The sequence below is a fragment of the Rhinolophus sinicus genome, chromosome 15 (genome assembly GCF_057876585.1).
Source record: "Rhinolophus sinicus isolate RSI-liver-muscle chromosome 15, RSI-T2T, whole genome shotgun sequence".
In the NCBI taxonomy this organism is placed as follows: domain Eukaryota; kingdom Metazoa; phylum Chordata; class Mammalia; order Chiroptera; family Rhinolophidae; genus Rhinolophus; species Rhinolophus sinicus.
This window is the reverse complement of record NC_142515.1, coordinates 128,281,826-128,306,290: the sequence shown is the minus strand read 5'-3', so window position 1 is coordinate 128,306,290 and position 24,465 is coordinate 128,281,826. Positions and strand designations below refer to the sequence as shown.

Genomic DNA, 24,465 nt, shown 5'->3' with positions numbered 1-24,465 from the left:
AAAGAAGCATATGATCTAAAGTGAAAATTCCATTCATGAAAATAATAAACACTATTGTTCATATTCACACCCATGCATTAGTAGCTCCTGATCTGCAGTTTCACTTTCCATGGTTTCAGTTCACGCAGTCAACTGCAGTTCAAAAATATTAAATGGAAAATTCCAGAAGTAAACAATTCATAAGTTTTAAATTGCATGCTGTTCTGAGTACCTCACTTCAACTCATCAAAGAGGCACTGTATCATCTCACATCATCACAAGAGTACAGTACGGTGAGATATTTTGAGAGAGAGAACACATTCACATCACTTTTGTTCGAGTGTATTGTTATAATCGCTCTATTTTATTTAGTTGTTGTTGATCTCTTATGGTGCCTAACTTATAGATTAGACTTTATTATAAGTATGTGTGTATAGGGAAAAACACAGTATACATAGGGTTCTGTATGATCTATGGCTCCAGGCATCATGGGGGGCCTTGGAACACATCCTCTGCAGACCAGGGGAGACTGCTGTATATGCATCAATCCCACGTAGTGAATGAGAGCCTAGGCATGTGATTTATGAGACATAGAATAGGAAGAGCTTAATATCAATAATATATAAATAGCCTTAAATTATTAAGAACAAAAGTAAACAGAATAAAATGTCATAGAGCTTAAATAGGTAATTTTACAAACAAGTAAATACAAATAAATAGTCATTAACATTTTGAAAGTGTTCCAATTTGACTAAATATCAAAGAAAGGCAATTACATTAAATAATGAAATACCATTTTTTACCTATCAGATTAGAAAACAAATTAATACCCAGTAATGGAAAAATTGTAAAAAGTTGTCATGTTATGATTAATATCAAAATAAATAATGTAGTTCTATTTTACTTACATAAAAAAATGTTGAATGAAATGGGTTAGTAAACAGTCTGTACAGTATACATACTTTATCATAAAGCTTCTGTCAGGCTTTGCATCTGTCTATCCATGTACCTATAGCGCAGGTAGAGATAGACAGCTATTCTTACATCAGCAATTGCGAGAAGTCTAGATTGATTATTTCTCAAATTTACTTGTGTTTATTTTTTGGTGATAGGGTTTTCAAGTATTTTTTTCTTTTTTAACTTGTCTATATTGTGTAAATTTATTACATTGAGCACATGTTTTTCTAAACTATGATTTTAAAATACAAGTTAAAAATAAATATGCACAGAAAGAGACCTGGGTGGTAAGTGGGGAATGTGGTTATTTTAGGGAGAAAGAAAAGTTGGTGTTCTTTACTTTCTATAAAAGACTCAAACAGATTAATCCCCACATGTCGTTAGTGTAAAAGAATACTCTCCTTTTCCCCAAAGTATGGTTTTAAATTTGCTATTTTTCATGACATAAGAGTGATGTCCTGTCTCCAGGAAGAATTTTCAAATCACCCTCTTTAGAGATGGACATTTGGGAAGCTTGAGTCAGTAAAAATTACCTTAAAATCCTTATAAAAGTTTAACTTCTACCTTAAATAAAAAAAACTTCATATATGTTGAGATTAGAGAATCTTAGTAGAAAAAAATTCTAAGGATGTAGCAGTTTTCTGGAAATTTGTTGACAATAAAGGTAAATGAAAGATCCAGCCATGAATCATGAATTCGATTTCATTTTAGTAGGAAAAGCCACTGGTTTACAGATAATTGTTTGAAGAAAGAATTAAAATAACCCAAACTGACCTAAGAGAATTAGTCTTCCACTGTCTTCCAACAAGAGTCAGGTTTTTGTGTCTGTCAAACTTGCAGTGAGTTAAATACATCTTTTATTCCTTTCCTTTCTCAGTTGGTATAGTTCCAATGTCCAAAAACTTAAGCCACTGGAAACTTCCTATCTACAGACCCTCTGTTGAGCGTCCTGGCTGTACTATTTCACCCCACATGCTCTGAGGACCTGCTCAGTGACTATGTTTACTTTAGTTAGAGCTCAAAGCAAACAGGTGCTAGCCTTTTGTATCCTCTGTGGGGAATGGGCTAGAAAGAGCCAACTAACTGAAGAGTTCTGCTGGGACATTCATCCGACCAGCTGTGAAAGAGCAAGCCCGCAGTGAGCACTGGTGTCCTGAAGGGTGTGGCAAGTGGCTGCTTTCCCAGATGGTCTGCGTTCTGTGATGACACCGTAACTGCATGACGCCTCTGCTCTGAAGATGGGACATTTGGCCTTTGGATAAATATCATTCCCAGAACATTGAGCAGACTAAATTACTTTTATTGTATGGAATGTTTTTCTTATCTGTAGTTAGGCAAGAACAAAAGAGGCTTGGCCATGCTGTTTTAAGTAGCACTCACTTAAACATTGCTGTCAGAATAAACTGTTTTCAAACTGTTTAATTTCCAACACTGCTTTTACTGGTGTAAGTGTGATGGGGGAGGTATGGAGAAAGAAGGAATCAGGAGAGGCAATAGAAAAAGAAAGAAAAGAATGCATCGAGAAAAGAATGCATCAAGAAGAGGAAAGTTAAGAATGATACATTTTAAGTGTCCCAGAACTTCAATCCCTGAGTGGCAGACATGTTCATTTCCTCCTGCTCTCTAATCAGTCTATCTCGGCCATCCTTAAATCTCTAAGGATTCCAAGGCAGGGCACAGACAGCTAAGACATTGTTTTGGACTTCTGTAATCCTCTGCTCATGCTCCGTGGTCTTTCTCAGGTTATTGGCCATGATTCCCCATCAGCTGTGCCCCAGGGATGTCTCTGATTTTGGTCAGAATTCTCTCATCTTTATCAGAACTGGACAGTTGCCACAGAGCTGTGGATTATAAAACTCCTCATCATGTTCATGTAACTGTTATACTCTAGGTCCAGTACAGGATACATTACATAGGTTTGATTACCCCGTCCTCAAACTCCTTGACTCATTCAGTACGTATTTTCTGAGTATCTACCAAGTGTCAGGTTCTGTGTGGGGAGGAAAGGGTGACCCTTCGTAGGGGAATTCCTTGTTCTCTCTTTGATTCCTCATCAGATCTCTCTTTTTTCAAATTCTGGTGCATTCTGACTAGATTACATATATTATACATTATTTTCAGGTGATTTATATATAATATGTAACTTGTTTGTCCCAAATCTAGTTTTTAATATCCCTACAATGCTTAACATCTTATTAGACACAGGAAATATTTGACAAAAAAACATATTAAATAGAGAATAGTCCTTAATTACTTTCTTTGAAACTAGGTTTGTACAAAAAGTTTAAATAAGAAAAAGAAAATAAAACAATTATGATATTATATATATCAGTATTGGACCAAAATCTATTTTAACAATATTTTGGGTATTATTTTAAAGCTGAGTACATGTAAAGACTTACGTTAGTGAAAGTCACACATAGGGAACTGGAAAAATTGCCCGATCATCTTTTTTTCATTTGTTTCTCATGAATAGGAATTGGCTAAGGGCTTTCCTTGGGGAGTGACGTTACCTAGTCTAAGATTATGACTGCATCTTTATAGTACCAGACATTTGAATTTCAAAGTGAGAAATTGCACAGGTCTCTTGATTAAACAACTGGGTAATTGGTAAAGTCAGATCAGACTAGACTTTTCCTTTAGATGATAGGACTCAGGATGGAACTGAAAATACGTTGGGATTGGTAGGAATCAGAGGGACCACCCATGAAAATACGCTCTTAGAGTGGCCCCTAGTGAACTCTTGTGAACAGAGGTAAGAAGAGGTTTTTTTAGATAGAAAAATAATTCATGGATATATAATCTAGTTTCTTCCTATATCGCTCTTCAGGCAATAAAACTAAATTTCACTTCAGTCACTTTAATAAGATTTCTTAGCCATATATTTTGTTACTAAACATGCTGTTCTTTTGGAAAACATGCTTTAAAATTTCTATGCAATGCATTTCATTGTGATAGTACTCGTGCCAAATTTCTGGAAAGTAACATATACATAAAACTCTATGGATGCCAAATTCTTCTGCTGAACTAGGACAAAACACAGCATTGTAAGTAAAACGTCTGCTTGATTATAACAAAAATGGCCTATATTTGCAAGACTATACCTTACAAGACTACAGCAGCCAATAGATAGTATGCATTGTCACTTACCTGCTATTGGCTGGTATTTTGACTATTAAGATAATTTCAGAGAAAAAGAAAAAAACAAGTATAAAAAAAGAGAAGGCAGGGTCCTGTTTAATTTTCAAATTTAATAATCATCTGTGGATAATTGAGCGTTGGCAGATAGAATGTTTCCAGTCAAGCCTTGCCATCTAGAGAAGAGTATTTCATATCGACACCTTGCACAAAGCACAGACAGACACTGTCCAGGGAGGCTGCGTGGCGTTCATCTCTTTCCAGGATTTCAGAAGTACATAAATCCATAGTGTTTTGAATGGCTATGTTTATATTGAATTTTCCCTTCCCTTTTCTTTCTGGAGGAAAGTCAGTCAACCCTATCTTCATACTTTGCTTCCACGCTTGGCCAGACTGTGAGTCAAAACAGAAATACGCACTTAAGTAATTATCTGTGATCTCAGAATATATTTATTTTAAGATCCAAAGGAGACAACATAAAAAAAATTAGAACAAAGGAAATGTTAACAGTGGAAAGTAGAAATATTGTATAGGGGATAATAAACACCTTTTTGCTCACCGGAGATGCTTTAAATTACAAAACGCATATTCATTGTTACCAATCATACTTAACGGACTAAATGTTATTCTCGTACATTTATTTAAGAAATAAAGTTATAGATCCAGTACCATGTGCTCGTAGATTGTATCCGTGTTGTTCTCACACTGAGTTTAAACAACACAGGCCCAGCCGTTCGACCTAACTGTAAGGCTGTTTAAAGGAAAAAAACTCACTTTTGTAAATTGCTTTGTACCGTTGCTAATTGGGATAAAAAGCTCAGTCTTGTTAGTTTAAGATATCAAATCAATAGTCTTGATTGTTTCATATTTATGCATTACCATTGTACTTTCAAATAGGCCAAAGTTTGCCTACTATGATCAGATTGTATAAAGTTCGTATGTTACTATTCTTCTTTTTGGAGTGTTCTATGTTGCCTTTTCAAAATCACTGAATAAGAAAGACTGCTCTTAAAAATTATATACTTAAAAGTATAAAAGAAATTAGTGTTATATGAGAAAATGATTATATTACAATAATTAAATTCAAACATACACCTATTTACTGTATTATAATACAAATAAGGTACAATGCATATTTAGTTAAATTTCCAACACATGCGTTTTTTTTGTTGTTAACCATATGTGGACTTTGGTTGCTTTGCTACAACAAAACCTGGTGACATCCCATGAAACAAGTGGGAAAAAAATAAGAAGAATGTTTCAAGAGGCAGTTATTTTATGTCTTTTTGTTGTTGTTTAGAAGAAAGATACTTTGGTTCAAAGTCAGATCTCTTTGCTTAATAGTTAAATATCCTAATTTATTTTCTCAATCACTTACAGAGGAGTATTAAAGCTAAACCTTTATTTCGTTGGTTTTGCCTATCCGTGTCTCTGAGGGCTGTATTAACTGTTCCCCACAGGAACTATTCTGCGGTCTCCCCTTGGGTGTTTCCCCAGATGGCACCAGCTTTAGTAAGGCCTTGCTGTTGCGCTTTACTCTGAAAGCCCTGCTCTGAGTTTTCCCTTCTATATCAGGTGTGGTATTTTGGATTTGTTTTTTCATTCCTTTAGTGTAACGTTTACTTATAGGCACTTAAAATTTTTGTGGTGCTATTTATATAGAGGAAGGATATAATTTCTTTTAAATGCAGAATATAAGTTTTTCTCAAGGACATTGAGAAAAGCCACCCATGCCAGAATGTGATTGGCAGTTGGAGAAACTGTATCCTACAAGCTACAGGATGGCCACTCGGCTGGTGTTTGACCTTTCAGTGTCTAGGCCCCTTCTAATGGCCTTGGGCTACAAGTGCCTGTTCAAGTAGGTGCTGTGGGTGTCACAACAGCTAGGGGAATGGAGGTACAATGCAATGCACGGGCTACCAGTTACCCCATGACTGATTATAAAGCTTAGAAATTAGCATCTTAACATTTGGTATGCAGCCATTTATTCAAAACATATTCGATTACTTGCATGACCATCAATACCGGAAAGACTATGCATAAAAACATGATACGAATATCAACAGCATAAAGCTACACTGTGCTCAGTTTTAATGAGTTTTTAGGTGCAGCTTTAGACATCATTTAACACCCTAATCATTTTGAAGAGGACTTTTATTCAAATTGCCTTTTATGGTAAAATCGGTATTGCTAATATCTAAAGAGGGATTATGTATGAATGCATACCAGCCATGTAATGGTTAAAACACGTAGAATTTAGATGTGATATGAAAAAAAGGGATACACTAAACTTTTAGGGGGAAATAAGATGTAAACAATTGTGAAATCTTACAGGAAGGGTTAGAACAAAAGTATGTTTTATTTACTTCGCATGTTACGCAAAAGCAAATGATGTGAGTGAATATTACGTTGTGGACCATCTTGATTCTAATAAGACTATGCTAAAATGTTGTCTACAGTATTGTGTTCTCATTTTTTAAAAGGAGTGACAAGTTGTTGGGATAATTGACACAAACTGTGAACAATTAAGGCAATGTGAAAGTACCAAAACGCTAGACAGAATTCAAGCAAACAAGTTTCTTCAGGCAATCAAGTACGAATGGTCAGGCCTCACAAAAAACAGATCTCATTTTCCAGTAAAGAAACCATGACTGAAATAGCAACAACACTGGGTACATCCTGTACAATTAAGCACATATGCAAACTTACAGTGAAACTGCTGACAAAACGAGTCCTGTTGTGTCTGAGTCGATGTCCAGCTTGTTTCTGGAAGAATGACTAGAGGAAGAAATAATTGATAAACTAAATATCTAATATGTAAACAGATCATTTAAAATGTTTCTGCTTTCTGATTTATCAGGAAGGGTATTAAGGAGGGGAGGGAAAGGCTAAGCTCCCATTGTTTACAGTGGATTTGAAACTACTAAGTAAGAGGAAACAAAGGATATTCTTGGAATACTCTGTTAAAAAAGTTTTCAATGAGAATTCCAGAGCAGTCATGATGTTAACCAGATGTATTATTTTCCAGACTTAAAGTAAGAAGGAACAACATTGTACATATATACAGAATACTTTGTCTTAATATTTATTGTTTTCCCAATAAAAATAGAGATAAAGCACTGCTAATACTATGTTTAAGATGATAGAGTGGTCAGCAGTTTCTTAAACTTTGAATCTTGAATTCTCATTGAATTGTTCAATTCAATGATTTTTTTAAAATGTCATTTTCAGAATAATTTTGGAAATGACAATTTCTAATACATTTTTCATGAATCAGACTAAAAGCAAATCTTTGCTATGTCTATTTAATTTCCCTTTGAAATCCGTTTATTTCCCATGGAGATGGATATCCTATAGGACTCTTGATTTCAACATTATCTCTGAATTAGCTAATTGATACAGCAATTTACGGCATTGTAACTTGAAAATGAAATGAAGATAAGAGTGCAGATACCTCTTCAAGATCCTGATTTAAATTCTTTTGTATATATACAGAATTGGGGTTGCTGGATCATATGGTAGTTCTACTTTAAATTTTTGAGGAATCTCCAAAATGTTGACTATACCATTTTACAACATCCATGAAAATATGTAGTAGCCTGATTTTCTCCTGGGTGTTTGGTTGAAAGAATTGTCCCATTCACCCATTCTTTGCTGAGATGTGTTAAGTATATTAAATAAGTGTACAACAGCTTTTATTTGTGACTAGCTCCATTCATTTTTTTTCCTTGTCAGTAAATTTTTGATGACTTTTCCTACAGTCTGTAACGTTAATGATAGCGGCATAGGGGAGTCACAGTGCTGTTGCAAGGGTAGCGCAGAGAAGGGAGTGTTTCCCTTTAGGCTCTTGCAATACATTCCTTCCTGCATGTCTTCTTGTTGTCCCCTAGTGTTACTCTTCCTTTCATTTTGTTGACATCTCTGAAATCACTGCCAAAACATTGCCAATTTCATCAGGGAGGATGGGGCGGGGGCGTGGAGAAGTTTTCTCTTTCTGGTCCATTTTCCTTTTCTCCCTCCACGGTATCTACTTCCATACTGAACCGCTATTTAACATCATGTCCAGTAGCCCGTGGAAGCCCATCCACGTTCTTTGTCCTACGATTCATGCCTACTGAGTTTCTGTTTACTGTCTGACCACCCGGGAAAATTTCCTAAGATAATTTTTGGATTGTGTGCATTTCTTTATTTGTTTTAACAACGTTGGACACAAAAGAGATCTACGCAGTTGGTAACTAGTGTCTAACTTTCCAAATAGACTAAGAGCAATAAAATGAAGAAAATTTTCTTGAAATGTTAAGCAAAGCCTTGGACTTTCAGAAAATGCAGTTTGGAAAGTGAGGTAACTTAAGCCACCTCTGCCTGTTGAATCTCAGTATGCCACACAACCTGACATTTCACTATACACAGCAACATCACCGGGACAGATGGTTTGGGAGAACAAATTATTCTTAAACAAACATTTTACGCTTCCAAACTAATTTATGCCTTTAGTAAGGGGTGTAAGTTATTTTTTTTAAACACGTGTATTTTAAGAGATCCGGTTCATAGTGTAATCCATTTATTTCCAGCAGAAACACAAAGTAGCCTTCTTGATCTACCTCTCTTTTTGTTGATTTTGTCACTTATGATCCAGATGCTTCTAAAGATCACCAATTACCAGTTTTTGCCAGGTGATTAAGCTATGACACCACAGTCAGAAATAAGATTTGATAACGAAAAATCCCTGATCATCTATTTTATGTGGGGACAAACAGATGTAGAGAGGTGGTATTGCAGAGATGCAGGAAAATGAAAAGATATAATTACTCACTTTGGAGAATTCATCATTTTTTATGATGATAAAAAATAAATATTAATAATATAGGAAGAATTAATTATAAGCCTGTGTGAACAATGCTTAAGAAAACAAAGCAGAGGACATTCTTCTCATATAGTTCATTCCATTCCCATCATTTAAGAAAAAAATGAAATTAAAGTTTAACTGGTTGGTTGTCCAAATCTTCACTTGGCATCACCATTATCTCTGAAGACACCTCCAGTAATGCTGTGGAGTGACTGGAGCAGGCCCGTATTGGGAGATGCGACCTTGTCTTGTTTGTGATTACAGAATGCCTTCTACTTTTTTCATCACCTTAGGGTCTTTCTATTAACCTAGAATAATGACCCCCCACGTGGCCCAGCGCAGTTCGAACAGGCTTTGTTTAGGTTCTATTAAAAAAAAAAAATCAAAGTTCCTGTTTGTTGAAATCTTTGTCCAGATATGTTTAACAGAACAGTCTTTGTCTTGGTTCTACCCTGATGTCTTGTTTCTTTTATTCTCCTTATTCTCTGATAGCTACTTACCAACCTTCCTTCTGTGTCAGGAATACCACACGGATTCATGTCGAGCTGGTTACTTTCTTTTATGAAATATGAATGCCAGCAAGTACTATGAGAAATTCTGCCTCTCCACCACCAGCAGTTGCTCAAGTTTCAGTCTTTAAGATACAGAGATGACACTAACTCCACTTTCATTCCCGTTGCTTTTTCTTCTTTATCCCTTGAACGCAGCCTGCGGGTTTAACTTGGGCAGCCTTCTCACAGTGTCTATCCTATAGTGTCTCCCAATTCAGCTACCCAAGGATGAAGCCAGGGGTAGAGGGAGAAAATTTCTTTAGCTTGTGATTTCAAAAGACTTTCAAAACGTAGAAATCCTATTCAGAGGACCTCATTTTATGATGGCTTTGTGAACCACACCATCCAATGTCACCCTCAACCTGTGTGCTCCAAGGTCTTCCTCTTGATCATTTTATAGTCATGACAACAAGCCCACAATAATATCTGTCAACAGCAGCATTTAATACAGGGCTATGTGGCTAATAATCCATCCTATTACTTAGAGCCAAAGTAACTTTTGCAAAGTAATTTGCAAATTTCAGATATTAGTTGTCATATTGAGACAAAAAAGCCCTGAATATGCGACAATGGAAAGACTATAGCTTTTCTTCTTAACTGCAATAATAGCTGAATAAAAGATCCAAGCAATTGCTCTAATAGAGGTGAAATTGGCTTCTATTAATTTATTTTTTGAAAGTTTATTGAGAGTGTTTTACAAAATGTCCTGCTTGGTTTTGGGGATACAAACAAACAGAACCAGGTCTTTCTCTTCTGAGACCTAACAGTCTAATGGGGAAGAAAGGCTTAAAAACTAATAGTTACTACTGTTTTCCCCGAAAATAAGACCTAGCCCAACCATCAGCTCTAATGTGTCTTTTGGAGCAAAAGTTCATGTGAGACCCGATCTTACTTTAATACAATATAAGACCAGATATAATATAATATAATATAATATAATATAATATAATATAATATAATATAATATAATATAATACTGGGTCTTATATTAATTTTTGCTCCAAAAGACGCATCAAAGCTGATGGTCCGGCTAGGTCTTATTTTCAGGGAAACACAATATTTGTAGATATTATACTAGAACAGTTATTCTTAACCAGAATGTATGACAGAAACATATGGAAGTTTCTTTTATCCTTATTTTTTTCAAAACATATACACATACTATGCCCTTTAGTTCTATGAGTTTTAAAAAGCTTGGCTTTGACTCTGTCGTGCAGGCCTATTAGAGTCATAGAAGGTGATTTAGCAGCAGGCAAGATGAACTCAGGATGAGAGGGAGCATCTGGTTTAGGGCAACTTTTAACCTGGGTCTTGAGGATTATGTGGGAGTTGACTCGGTAGAGAAAATAGAAAGGGCATCCGAGTCAGAGAAGCAGAGATGAAAAGGCATGTTTATGAGCAGATGAAAGACTGTTTCAGGATAGCCTGGCACGGCAATGACTTCTGGAAATCTGTGACAAGAAATAACCTAGACCTGTATTGACCAATCAACATCGTATTCTTAGAAGTGTCCTTAGAAGTAAACATGTCAACAAGAATTTGCATCAAAGCCAATGGCTGTCTGTGCGAGAGCTAATTTTATTTTCTGGCAAGGAAGGCACCAGTGCATATGGTTGCGGGCAAAGATGACAGCATGTGAACTGGTTCCACCCTTTGAAAAAGTTTTGTTTCAAAACTTTCGTTCTCTAGGCAATGTCCTCCTGAATGCATGTCCTAGATGAAACTGCCTTTTATTAATTCGCATCCTTTCTGGTTCTGAATAAATCAGAAATGAGGCAGAAATAAACATGTGAGGTCAACAAATCTATAAGATAACAGCTATATTTATATGCCACACATTGTACTATGCAGTTTTAAAACACTGATTTATTTAATCTTCACAATGATAGGATTTATTAACCCCATTTTACTGATGAGAAAAGTGAAGGCTTTGATGAATTGAATTGCTTGTCTGAGATAACTTGGTATTCAAATCCAGACAGGTTCCAAAGTCTGGCTTCTAAGGACACTGCCATAGTCTTCTTTTAGGGTGTAGAGATACTTTTTCATAAATACTCAGTTAATATGGTGGAAAATTCTCATAAATGCCACAGAACAAAATATGGTGTATTTGTTTGTATGGCGGAGAAAGAACTTTCAAGCAATGAAGTCTTCACCTGCAAGCACACATTCTTCTGTCACCTTGAGAATGTGAAGGAGAATTGATAACTTCTATGACGTATTAGTCAAAATTTGAAAACATTTTCTTCAAATTGAATTTTAAGATGAAATATACTTTACATCAGAAGGAAATGTTCAAGTGAAATTTAAGAGGAGGGACCAAATAGCACTTAAGTGTTCACTGCTCCTCCTTCCCCACGTCAGGAAACAGGATTGATGCCCTCCTTTCTCCAATTTATAAGGTCAGACCATTTTCTTTCATGGGTATGTAAACCCTCCCATCCATATGGGCTCAAACATCCACTATATTATTCTCATCTTTCTGGGACTTATGATTTACTGACCCATGGTCAGCCCTTCCCATTCACTGAACAATTTGACATGACTTTGCTCTTCACCCCAAATTTCTGACGTTATCAAGGTGGATTTAATATGTATTAAATCAACCAATAGTCTAGCTTTTCATCTAGCTATGTCTCCTTCACTCCAATCTGGAAATCAGGACTCACAGCCCCAAATTCCCAACCTTACTACTCCAACTTTCCAACCTCACCGTGCCACTGAAAACGGTGTAACCTTCTAAGCCAAAAGGTATTATGCTGTTCTTAATTGCCTTGTTCGGCAATATTCCTATATTTGAAATGCTCTTATCCATAAATGGCTATACCACACTATTTTTCTCTTTTTTTCTTTAACCTTTCTGACTGCTCCTTTTTAAATCCTCCTCATGGGTTTATTTTCTTCTCCATTCTTTCAATGTCATTATTCTTTAGATTTTCATCCCCAAGCCCTTCTTACTGTAAATACAGTCTATGAGAATCTCATCTTTACCCATGATTTTAAGTCTACTCTCTTCTGGATGATTCCAGCTTAGATTTGTGTCCTGGAGACTTTGGAGGTACATATATCTAACCATCCACTAGGCATTTTATTTTGGAGAAGTGTTTTCAGGGAAAGAGAATCTGTGCAGAGGCTAGAAGTAACAGTGAATTTGGAGGACCTTAAGCTGTTTCATTTTGAGTTAAGCTGGAGAATGGCAAAACTGGAGGCTGGAGAGAATGACAGATATTATTCCTGGAGGTCTTTATAAGACATACTAAGAAGTGTGGGTTTTATTTTAAGAGCAATATAGAGCAATAGAAGTTTTCTGATCATGGGAATGACTGTGATTAGAAAGATTACTCCGATAATAAAATAGAAAACTGGTGATTGAAGAAAAGGCAGTGAGAAGTGATCAGTTGGGAGACGTTTATAGTAACACAAGTGGGAATTTTTTGAGGTCTGAAATAAGATAATGTAAATGGAGAGAAATGTTCAATAAGTGTTTATTAAAACAAAGACTCTTTTAGTCAGTAAGTACTACTACTTTAGTTGATATGGAATGAACTGCTTTCACATTGGAATGAATTTAGTAGAGTGCTTGAAAATCATATTTGGGAATATGACTAGGGAAATATTGTAAATGTATATATATATATATATATATATATATATATATATATATATATATTTGAAATTTATCAGTTATAAAATGAAATGTGTCAAATTGATTAATTTGGGAGGCTTTACTTGATCCCTGTACAATTGACTGATAAATGAAGAAATTTGGAAAACAAATAAGTAAAATAAAAAAGCAAAACCAACAGCAAAAACTTGGATTATCTGTCTGGACAATGCTAAAAAAATTCATATCAGAAAACAGATTGTTTTTCTATTGATTACATTAATTGAAGCTGAGTTTAAATCTGTTGGCCTTATTTTTAAAATGAGTTTATGTGGTATTTTTAATTATCTCAATGTTAATTAAACTAATTCTTTCCCAAGACACATTTTCATTTATTAACAAGATATTGAAAAATCAATTTTGCTGTATTATTTTAATTTTGTACACACATTCTCATGTTTTATTAGGTAAAGTGTGTGGTTCAGAGGACTTACAGGACCATTGTTTACATTATTTTTTATTTTCATCTTTACGTTAGAATTCTTCTTTTTGTTTCCTTGGGGTCACCTGGCAGAAAAAGGTTTTGACATGTTATTATCATTTTCTAGATTAAGATATCCTGAAGGTAATAATACTTTATATTGAATAACAGTCATAAATTTTCTTACTCTTTTCTGAAGCATTCTGTGGCACAAACACAGACAACATTTTCTCAGGATACAACGGTGAAAATCAGACTTTGGTTAAATGATTTATGTAGCTGTCAGGATGCTTATTCTACTCTACTTATAGATCTTAACCATGTATAGTATATCAGTTTCCTGTGCTTGCTGTATATAACAAATTGCTACAACCTGAGAGGTTTAAACCTGAGCAGAATAAGTAAAACTTTATTCTTTTATAGTTTTGGAGGTCAGAAGTCCTAAATGGATTTCACTGGGCTGAAATCAAGGTGTCAACAGAGCCAGGATCCCTTGGAAGCTCTGGGAGAAAAGCTATTTGCTTGCTTTCTCCAGCTTCTACGGGACACTGTGTGTTCCTTGGATTGTGGCCTCTCTCCGTTCTCAAAGTCAATGCCATAGATTCTTTGTCTGACTCTGCTGACCTTGGCTTCCTTCATCTAGCCCTCTTCTCTTCCTTCTTATTACCCTCTATCTCCCTTTTATAAGGGTACTTTTATGGATATTTTTCTGGATAGTTTAGGCAATCTTCCCATTTCAAGACCCTTCATTTAATTACACATGCAAAGTCTCATTAGCCACATAAACTAACATTCACAGTTTCCAAAAATTAATACCAGGCTATCTTTGCGTGCCATTATTTAGCTCACAATATCAATATTAATTTTTTTTTCCCTAGGTATTTCACTTTAACCTTTTTCCATGGTAGAGGCAAAGTAACAGATGAGTTTTATTTCATTTTATATTTTTTTGTATGATTGCACTGCCAGATCCTTTGCATACTACGCACTTTTGCAGCTGTGGCCCTAGGTAGAAGCAGCAGGCAATGAAACATGCATGAGAAACATGCATTAGAAACCATGTTTGCATTAGAAACATGGTTCTCCAACAAGATTCCGTTCAGTGTGTTCATTCCCACTTCTATGACTTTCCACTAAAGATATGTACAATACGGTGGGTTTGTTTTTCTCCGCGGAGCAGATGAGGTAGAAGAATGGCAGCTGTGGTAACTGGAGTATATGTCGCCTCATAGGGAACAAACAGGACTCCTTTCTTTTCCCAAGAAGACATGTTCTTCTCTCATTTCTGGCTTTAGCTGAGAAAACAGAGCCCTGTAAGGCACACAGAATCAATACTTATGGTGGAGACGCCTGGAGGAAGGATGCTCTGATCATCTCATTATATGTGCCAGTGTTTCTGATCTTTGAGAAATCTAAGGCACTTTGCGCAGGAGGCATGTTTTTAACCCTGGTGGCCTAAACCACACATTCCAACTACTTAATTACATTCCACCTAGAGTGTCCTTCCAAGTGTTCCAGAGCTCATGGTGGTTTTCATTTCCTACCCTAAGCTGCTCGGTTGTTGAGCTATTGTTATTATTTAACATTCCTGAAAGCAGACAGATGCGCTGTTTGAAACACGAATATGTATTTTCTATTGAATGAGGGATCATCTAAAACCTGGTTGCCATATTTTATATCCTCAGTTGAGTAAAATAAATTCATTAAAGGAAACATAATGAAAGGAAACAGTAAAAGAAAATACAAGACAAGGCATCTGTCCTGGTTAAAACCCAAACCAGCTGATGTGGAGAACAGGCCACTTTGTGACTTGGTCTGGCTAATGTTCTCCTCTGAGCCAAAAACAATGAGACATTTGTGCTGGTGTTGTAAATGAATGGGGTTATTATTTTTCTAATAAAATGACTTAAATTTGTTTGAAGGAAGAATCACAGAAGGATGGGAAGTTTTCTCACAGTGACAGCATTCATTTAAAATAACTATTGCATATTACAGACAGACATTTTTGACAGCGGAGAGGCAGATTGATGATTATGAACCCCTAGCCCTTCTCTTCTGTTTCAATGGAAGGGCTCTACTCTCCTTTTAAGACAAATTCCTTTAATAGTGTTTTGATACTACACCCTCGGCCTTGGGCAATTCAACGGACCCATTGGCTCGCTCCGGTCTGACTTCAGCTTCCTCCTATCAACTCGCCTTTTACTCCTGGTATATAAATGTGCCAAATCTCTGTCATGTAGAACGACAGTAATATTTTTAAAAGAAATGAATATTCTTCCCTCCTTTGCATTTCCTGAGTAGGACTTTCCCTCAATTCTGCCAGAGTCATCTATTTGCCTTGGGGAGGACAGGAATTGTGGAAGCCGGACTGCACTGAGTCAGAGGCAATCACTGTTTAGCTTTTGACATTGAATAAAATATTTGAGTTGACTACAAGACCAGAGTTTGAAAGCCAGACTAGGTTGGGAGAAAAAAAAACAACCACATTTCTTTCCCCCCTCGAACCCTGTAGTTTCCACTAATGCACTAATGTATTAAGTATTTGGTTTATCACCCTAGTTTATAGATATTTTCTATTTACCAAGAATAAAGAAAAGTCAGAATGTATCATGAATAAAGTATGGCATAAAGATATATATATATATTTACATATTACAAGCATCTCTATATTTTTATCTCTCTAGATAGGTAGATGATAGATAGATAGACCCATTTATACATACAGCCTGAGTAAATCACTAGCTTCGTACATATCTTCCTATCTTGAGAAAGTCTTCCCCCTCATTTCTGTTTATAAACACTGCTCTAGTTCCTGTCCTTGTCATTACTAGATTTGTTGAAACCATGGCTTACTTGTGTTTATCCCACTTTATCCTCTACCTTCCACTTTTTAATCCACTGAAAGGCAGCTTCCTTTGCTATTGCTCTCCAAAACTGCCCCTTGTCAGAGTCACCCAAAGCATTATCAATAGTCTCTGTTTGGTCTTTGCTGTATTCTCTCTACATAGCATTTTGTATGTGATTCCTTACTTCCGTCTTGATTCTTTTTAGCCATTTGGTTTCTGTGATTTTTTTTTTTGATTTTTTTTTCTTTTTGGCCTGGTTTTTATCCTAGAACTCTGACAAGTGGTTCTCACGATGCTTCGTTGGCTCTATTTTCTCTGACACACCTTAAATACCACTTTAAAATCTCAATCTTATTTCGTTTTGTCTGGATGAACTTATAGATATTCTAGATATAGAAACATTGAGGAATCTCTAATATATACTTTAGCAAATACATTTATCCTAGGATCTATAATTGTTTATCATATTGTGCGCTGGAAATCTCCTTTAGTATGTTTCAAAGATATCTCAAGTTCAAATTTCATATCCCCCAGTTAAGCTCCTCTTCCCTCTCCTCCTCAAACTTCTCCTCCGCCTCCATTCCGGTGATCACATAATGAACTGACCGTCAACTTACTCCATGAAAAAGCCCACAAGTCACCTATTCCTTCTTTCATCTTCGTGTCCCATCTCCAGTTAGCCACGAAGCACTAAATACACGACCTCCTTAAGAGTTCACATCCATCCCATCCTTACCGTCTCTGCCAGCCGTTCTTGTCCTTTTGCCGTACCTGCTGTGACAGCCTCCTAAATCCATCTGTATGGGATTTCCGTTTAAAATTTTCTACTTCCTGCAAAAGAAGCTTTAAAAAAGCATCAGGGTAGTTGTTTTCCTTCTCATTTAACATCTTTCAGTTGCTCCCCGTGACTCAGGATACAGTCTGGTCTTTTCAGCCAGTACGTATTTGATCCGGCCTGTGCTTATCTAGACACTTTGTTATCATACAACTCTGTCCACACGCTACATTCCATCTAACTGATTTATTTGTCCTTCCCCTAATACACATGTTCGCTCATTCACCTGTTTGCATTCGCTATTAAATTCATCTGACACAGTTGGCTTACTCCCACTCATCCATCAAAACTCATCTCAGATTTTACACTCTGCATGTCTTCCTGTGTGCTCCTCTTAACGATAACATTGTTATCTCTATGTTATCTCTATGATACTCTCCCTCACTAGCCTGAACTTTCAAAAGACATCTAGCATGTCTTTTATCGCAGAGCATTTTGCAAATTGAATGGTATCAAAAATTATAGAAATTTATATGAAAGTTGAGTAAACTGAGGCTTGAGAGGGTAAGTGACATGTCTAATGTATTGCGAGTGATTGACAAAGATGTTAACTTCATTATTCTTTAATTAAAATCTCAAAACTTAACAAAAAACCTAAAATATAGAAGAGATTCAGTATATGCTTGTTGAATAAATGAATGAAAAAGGAAAAGTAAGCAATCTCATTTTCTATAACAAAGATGTTCAAAAGAAGTGAATTTCATAACAGTGTAGGGGCGGGACACTAAAATATATCACTTTTGTATTAAAAACATTCTTATTAAGTGGTAATATTTGAAGTGAATATTTTGGTTTTTTTTTTAAAGATTTTTATTACAATGTAGCTAACATACAATATTATATTAGTTTCACGTATACACAATAGTTATTCAACATTTCTATACCTAAAGGAGCGATCACCATGATAAGCCCAGCAACCATCTGACACTGTACCACGCTACCACAATATTATGGACTGTATCCCCTATTGTGCACGTTACATCTCATGACTTGTTTTATACCTGGAAATTTGAACTTCTTATCCCCTTGAAGCAAATATTCTCAATGTGGTGTCCTGTTTTATAGGGAGCAAAATTATACCTGTACCTTTTACTCTCTAAATGTGCTTGTAGTTAGTTACACTGACTAGTATCAAACTAAAATTAAGGACACTAATAAATTTCATGTGAAAAAGAGTAAACACCAGATTTACAGTAATATTTTGAATGCCTGGAATAGCTTCTAAATTAGTAAAACAATAGAAATTTCTACACGTGGGAGGCAGAATTCAAAGATTGCCCCCACGATCTCCATTCTCTGTTGTTGAGCCTTACGGAATCCCTGCCCTGTGCGTGTGGGCAGGACCTGTGATTTGCCTTTAGCCAACGTAACATGGAGAAGCAGATGGAACGTCACTCCCATGAGTGGACTGTATATAAAACTTCCTTTAACAGACTAGAGTGAGAGAGTCTCCCTTATTAGCTTCAGAGAAATGAGATGCCACGTTAGGGGAGAGGGTCGGCTGACAGGGAACTGTGGTGGCTTCTAGGAGCTGAGAGCAGACCTCAGACAGCAAGAAAACAGGAACCTGAGTCCTACAACCACAAAGAACTGATTTCTGCCAACAGTCCTGTGAGCTGAGGCTAGGCCCCCAGCTTCAGGAAGAAGGCAGCAGAGCCTATGCCTTGATTTGCTCATGTTTGTGAGAGGACCCAGTTAGGGTGTGCCTGAACTCCCCCCATGTGGCAACTATGAGAAAATAAATACGTGCTGATTTAAGCTGTTGAATTTGTGATAATTTGTTATATGTCAGTTTAACACTGATGTATCACAGGTTACTCCTCAACGCATTAACTCTAACAAAACTTGTTATATAACCTTCAAGATGTCAAGAACCAATAAATGTGTTAACAGAAAGCAAAATTTCAAACCATTAAAGGAAAATAAAATCTAATGATATCTTCATTAAATAACTCAGGTTTCAAAACATGACAATTAAGCTGTTAGGAGAAAAATACATGATAAACCAATTGAGAATGAATAGAAATACCATATAACCATTTTAATGAAATAAAAGAGAAAGAAAAACCCAGCCACAAGCTTTTCTTGGGTTTAAATCAATGTTTATCTACCTCTTTCTGTTTTAAAGTATTTTGTATCTATCAATATTTTGCAAACTATGGCAGTTCAATCTCTGTTCTGTTTAGGAAAGCAAAACTATGTCAAAAAATACTTAAAAGTTATACAAAATTAGAAATATTTTTAGTGAAAATAATGCAAATTTCAAATAGTTCTAAGGTTATTTATCACTAAATACTTCTCTGAAATAATTATGTCTCATAAGCTGGTCCTTCTCCAAACTCTTTCCCTTCTTTCATAGGATAGAAAATATGTGACTTTCTCACTATCAAAAATAACTTCTAACTCTTTTAGTTGAAGTGTTTTTCACCTTAAGTTTTAGAATATAGCAGATAAAGCTTAAAGAAAAATGTGTAAACAACCAAAATTTTGGAAGTTTTAATTTCTAATCTCAAAAACTAATGCGGAGGGAAAAAATCCACATGGCTTATACGTATTTCTTATATTCAATTGAAAAACTCAGCAAATGACAGAAACTTAATCTGGATATTTGGTAGATAGCATCTGCTGGGGTTTATCACAACCTGGACAGGACAGCCAGACATTATTAATAGTCTTTGGGCTATTTATTTTAAGAAGTGTGGAGAATATAAATGCTTAAAATTTGCTATTTTAAAACACATGAAACTCAAGTCATGACTTTCATAGCTGCGTAGCTAACTCTCATTTGTAATTTAAGATATTAAAATTAAGAATCTGAGAAACAATTAAATGATACTCTAAAATTTTCCCTTCCAACTGTGTGAAAAATGCAATAGTTTTATGTAACATACCCTGTTTTCCTAAGTCTTAGCAAAGGCTTTCTTGTTTCCAAATTCTTAAGTGTTCCCAGTTTTAACGACATTATTGATAATTTTGTATTTGTGATTGGATGGCTAGCCTTTGGTAGCTCACAGAAATTGTTATTCACTTCATGCTTCATAACATTCCGGGTACAATATGTACCAACAACTTTTTCTCTGTTTTCCTTCCTGAAGCTGATCCGATATTCAAGTGCTGGCTTTCATAAGTTTCCACTTCAGTCTAAAATAGATAATTTAAGAAATCCAGAAAGCCGAGGCTGCCAAGCGCAGTGTTTCCTAAAACCAGATTGCTATTTTACTTCTTCCCTTGTGAGAAAGCCCAGGCCTCTAGGAGCTGCCCCACCTCTTCCTCGGAGCAAATGGCTCCTTCTGTGATCCTGTAACTTCACAGAGGAAGTGCCCCGTTTTAGAGGCTATCATCCAATGTCACTTCTTATTTCATTGTTTGTTTTTTTGTTTAAATTGTATTGCTTTTACATCTGGATGGCACAGCTTTCATGTGGTATTAAAAGTATGCATCCAAAAATGTGTCCCAGATGAATATCCTGTTTGCCTTTTGATTTAAATTTCTGTTTAGTAAACCTTTGTGGTTTGGATATAGTAAGGAGTATTTTCGGCAGAACTCCTTACCCACATCCTCAAAAATAATAGCTCCTCTATCCGGTCTTCCTTATTCACCTCTCCTTTGCCAAATTAACATTGTCTGTCAGCCACATTCTTGGGGGTATTTAAGAACATTACCTCCTCTCTCACAGTGATAAAATCTACGTTTAAAGGATGGCTATTTGAGAAGCTCTTTCCACAAAGAAAAATCTCCTTTACATGCTCTGTCATTAGCAAATATGAAAATGTTCCCATCAGGCCCTGGTAGAAAAATAACCAATTTTTGAATTATGAGATACTTGCTTGAGAGAAACATAAATAACTGCTTTTTCAAAAATAGTTTAGCAACTGTATTTTTCTGGTCAAAACCAGAAAGAAATACGGTTCAAGCATTTTTAAGTCTTTCCTTCAAACTGGTCATAGAAATTCTATCACTGATGGATAGATTGACTTGACATGTTGCATAAAATTACTTTCTAAAGTAAGTATTGTATCTGTGCTTTTTTTTTTTTTCTTCAGCAAAGAGATTTCATTGTTTGGGCATTTTTTAATTTGCTTACTTAGGGGTATGTTCTCCCCAAATCCACACATGTAATTTCCATTGCCTTTAAAAGGGGTTCTGAACACACATCTGAAGGAGAATTGACCATTTGGTTTTTGATGTTCCAAAGCCAACGAAAGCATGAACCTCTTGCTTCCTTTCTGATCCAGCCCTTTTCAATGAGAACAATGCTTATGCAAGATTTCCTAGGGGAGTTTTGTGGTTTGAGGTTTTAATAATCTAGGCTAAACTTCAAATAGGGACCACAGCTGCTAGGATAAGACTCCTAGGCCTCTTTATTTGAACTTCAGTGAGCTTACCAGAATTTTTAAACATTCTGAGCAATATCTGCTACGTAAGTGTGACATGTGGTAGCTTTATTTCAGATATAAGAATATATATCTGCAAACTGTATGAAAATAAAATGACAATATACTTTACTTAAACATTTGCAAATATGTTTAAAAGCAGATTTGACTCCTTTCAAAAGTGATGAATGTTGCCATTCTAATTCAATAAGGGAAACCTACTGTGAATACTTGATATTTCCCGTCTCTGTCGGAAGTCTCACTCTGTTCACGACCTTGTTGAGAATATTTGGGATGGCTAGTTTGAACTCTTTATCTGGTAAATCACTGATCTCTGTTTCATTAAGGTCTGTTTCTGGAGATTTATCTTGTTCTTTTGTTTGGAACATATTCTTTTGTTTCTTCATCTTCCTTGACTCTCTCTAGGTTGCTTTCTGTATATTAGACACAACAGCCGCATTGTCCAGTCTTGATGGAGTGGTCTCGTGCAGGAGATGAACCTTGCTGACCCGCTTGGCCCCGTCTCTAGTTGTCTCTCAAACTTTTGTGATTGTGCAAGCCTCTGTCTTGGTTGAGTGGCTCCCAGGAGTTGAAGGTGTCAGTGTCCCAGGGGCAAGGATCAGGGTCTGCACCTAAATGCAAGCTAATTAGAAGCTGGACCCTCGGGCAGCAGCTGGGAAACTGTATGGTTGAGCCCCTTCCAGGGGGAAGCTGAGATGGGTATTTTCACCTGCTTCCTCTGTGCTGCGCTTGGGTGTACAGCTGCTGGGATGGGGTGCTCCTGTGCTCCTTAAAAATTGTTTCTTTGTTTCCTACAGTCCTGTGGGACTCGGGAATCCAAACCCCATTGGCTATTATAACCAGGTAATCCAGAGACTAGGCTCTTGGTGGCTGTTGCAAAAGCTGAGGCACCACATGTGTGTACAAGCTCCTTCGAGGGAGGAACTGGTGACGTCCAGTGGCTGGAAGGGGAAAGTGGGAGGAGGGTTCTCCAGCCTCCTGGCCTCCGGGGAGGTACCCTAGTGTCCGCTACATGGCAGCCTGGCCCTCAGGAAGCGGCTTTTAAAGCATGCAGATAAACTTCTTCTGGGGGGAGACTGAGAACCTGGTGATTTTGCCTGCCCCCTATGCACTGAGCCCTGGCAGGATGCATGGCACCCCGTAAATATCATGTCTTTGTTTTTTTCACTCTTGTGGGCCTCAGGGACACAGTCTTGCTGGCTTTCAGAGCTAGGTCTTTGGGGAGCCCATCCTTCCAGTGGGAGTCTGAAAAGCTGGGACACTACATGTGGGGTCTCAACCCTTTGACCCTCAGGGAGAAATTGGGAGTTGAGGGTTCCCTCCCAATTGCAGGGAACTGGGATTTTGGCGAGAATGTGTCTAGACTTTCCTCCCTGTTGAGAAGTCGGTATTTTCTCATTCGTCACCGTGGAGGAGTCATTCGCTTGTTTCTAGATGTCACTCAGACAGAATTGCGCCGTGTATAGCTGTACTTTCAGGGTGTCTGTGGGAGGAAGGGAGCTCAGCAGCCTCCTCTGTCACCATCTTTATTCCTTTTATGGCTGCACTTCTTTCCTCTACTTCTGCCCAAGTGGAAAGCAAGTTTCAGTCTCTAGCAAGTAATTTAAAAATCAGATCTTTGGGATCGCTGAAGTAGAACCTGCCTATTTTTTTGTAATAATTGGCTATATCTTCATTGTATTACCATTTTGGGGATTTTTTTAAAATTAATTTTTATATACTTCTGAAATTGTATTGTGTTTAAAATGTAAGATCTGTTGAAGGATCTGTTCATAAAGTTCCTGAATCCCCAAATATATTAAATAACAGCTTTTAGTTATATTTAAATGAAGCCCCAATATTCATCTGTAAGGTAGAAATTTCAGAAGGCTGCCGGACGGAAAGGCTTCTGCTCTTTCTGAGCATGTGGGCCCCTGTGCACAACCATACTCAATGTCTCTCATCTAATACAGTCGTTTTCCAAGTTCTGTACAGAATCCCATGAATTTACAGGGTTGCAACATGGACTTCCAGAGGCAGAGGGTGCTTCATATTGGGGTACGTGGGCTCTGGACATCTGCTTCAACTTCTGCCAGAGCTGTTTCATATTTTCTCAGGTTTATATTAATATTCTGCTTGAGATTTGGTTTAAACACATCTGCTAAATTTTTAAGAAAAGAAAAATGTAGTCTCCTGCATTGCATTGGATATTTAAAGGAGTCTCAATATATTTAACTTTTCCCCTCAACCCTCTTTAGATGTGACTGGTTAAAAGAATAGGCTGCATGTGGCCAAAGCAGTCTGTGATGCTGAAACGACAAAAGCAAAAATTCTAACACTTCAGAATTGGGTATTGACACTAACCTGATAGCACATAGATGCTAAAGGAAAATTAGGTTGATCATAGGTAAAGATGATAACAATGGCTTCTGGAAAAGAAATCAGCTGAAACATAAGATTTATCATCCTGGCAGCTACAGATCAAATCAAAGCATATCTTTTATGACTTTGGCTATATCTAGGTCCCCTGCATGGAATTTCCTTCTTTCTGCTGGTGGTTTACTAATGTTTTCTGACCCTTCAAAGGCTAGGTGGAACATTTACTGGGATTCAGGTAAACACTTTTTATAAAACAACATGAAATCATTCGTTTCATGATCCAGGTATGATTCCCAAAGGTGAGCAGGAGTCTCTGTTCCCACTGAAATGTGCTTCTTAGAGCGAAAGGCATGGCTGATACAATTCTCACCATTCTTCAGTTTGTGAAACCAGAGACAAATGAAGAACAGCACTTTCTAGGAACTGGTCATCTCTGAGGGGTAATTTGGAGAATTACAAAAACTGTTGGCAGGACC

At 36.7% G+C, this 24,465-nt stretch overlaps 2 long non-coding RNA genes across 4 annotated transcripts in view; one reads left to right on the top strand and one right to left on the bottom strand.

Moving 5' to 3' along the window:
* Nucleotides 1-24,465, top strand: part of LOC141572760 (uncharacterized) — a 325,193-nt gene that overhangs the window by 288,871 nt on the left and 11,857 nt on the right. Inside the window, exon 6 of one of the 3 annotated variants that reach the window (XR_012498227.2) lies at nucleotides 1,814-2,864. The exons of the other annotated variants lie outside the window; for them this stretch is intronic. This is a non-coding gene — a long non-coding RNA (uncharacterized LOC141572760). Of the gene's footprint in view, nucleotides 1-1,813; nucleotides 2,865-24,465 lie in introns of those variants that run through there. 3 annotated transcript variants of the gene reach the window in all.
* On the bottom strand, nucleotides 197-17,309 carry LOC148755298 (uncharacterized). Its single transcript, XR_016019094.1, has 3 exons — nucleotides 17,139-17,309; nucleotides 6,784-6,852; nucleotides 197-547 (listed from the first exon to the last, which is right to left on the bottom strand). It is a non-coding gene; the product is annotated as an uncharacterized LOC148755298 (long non-coding RNA).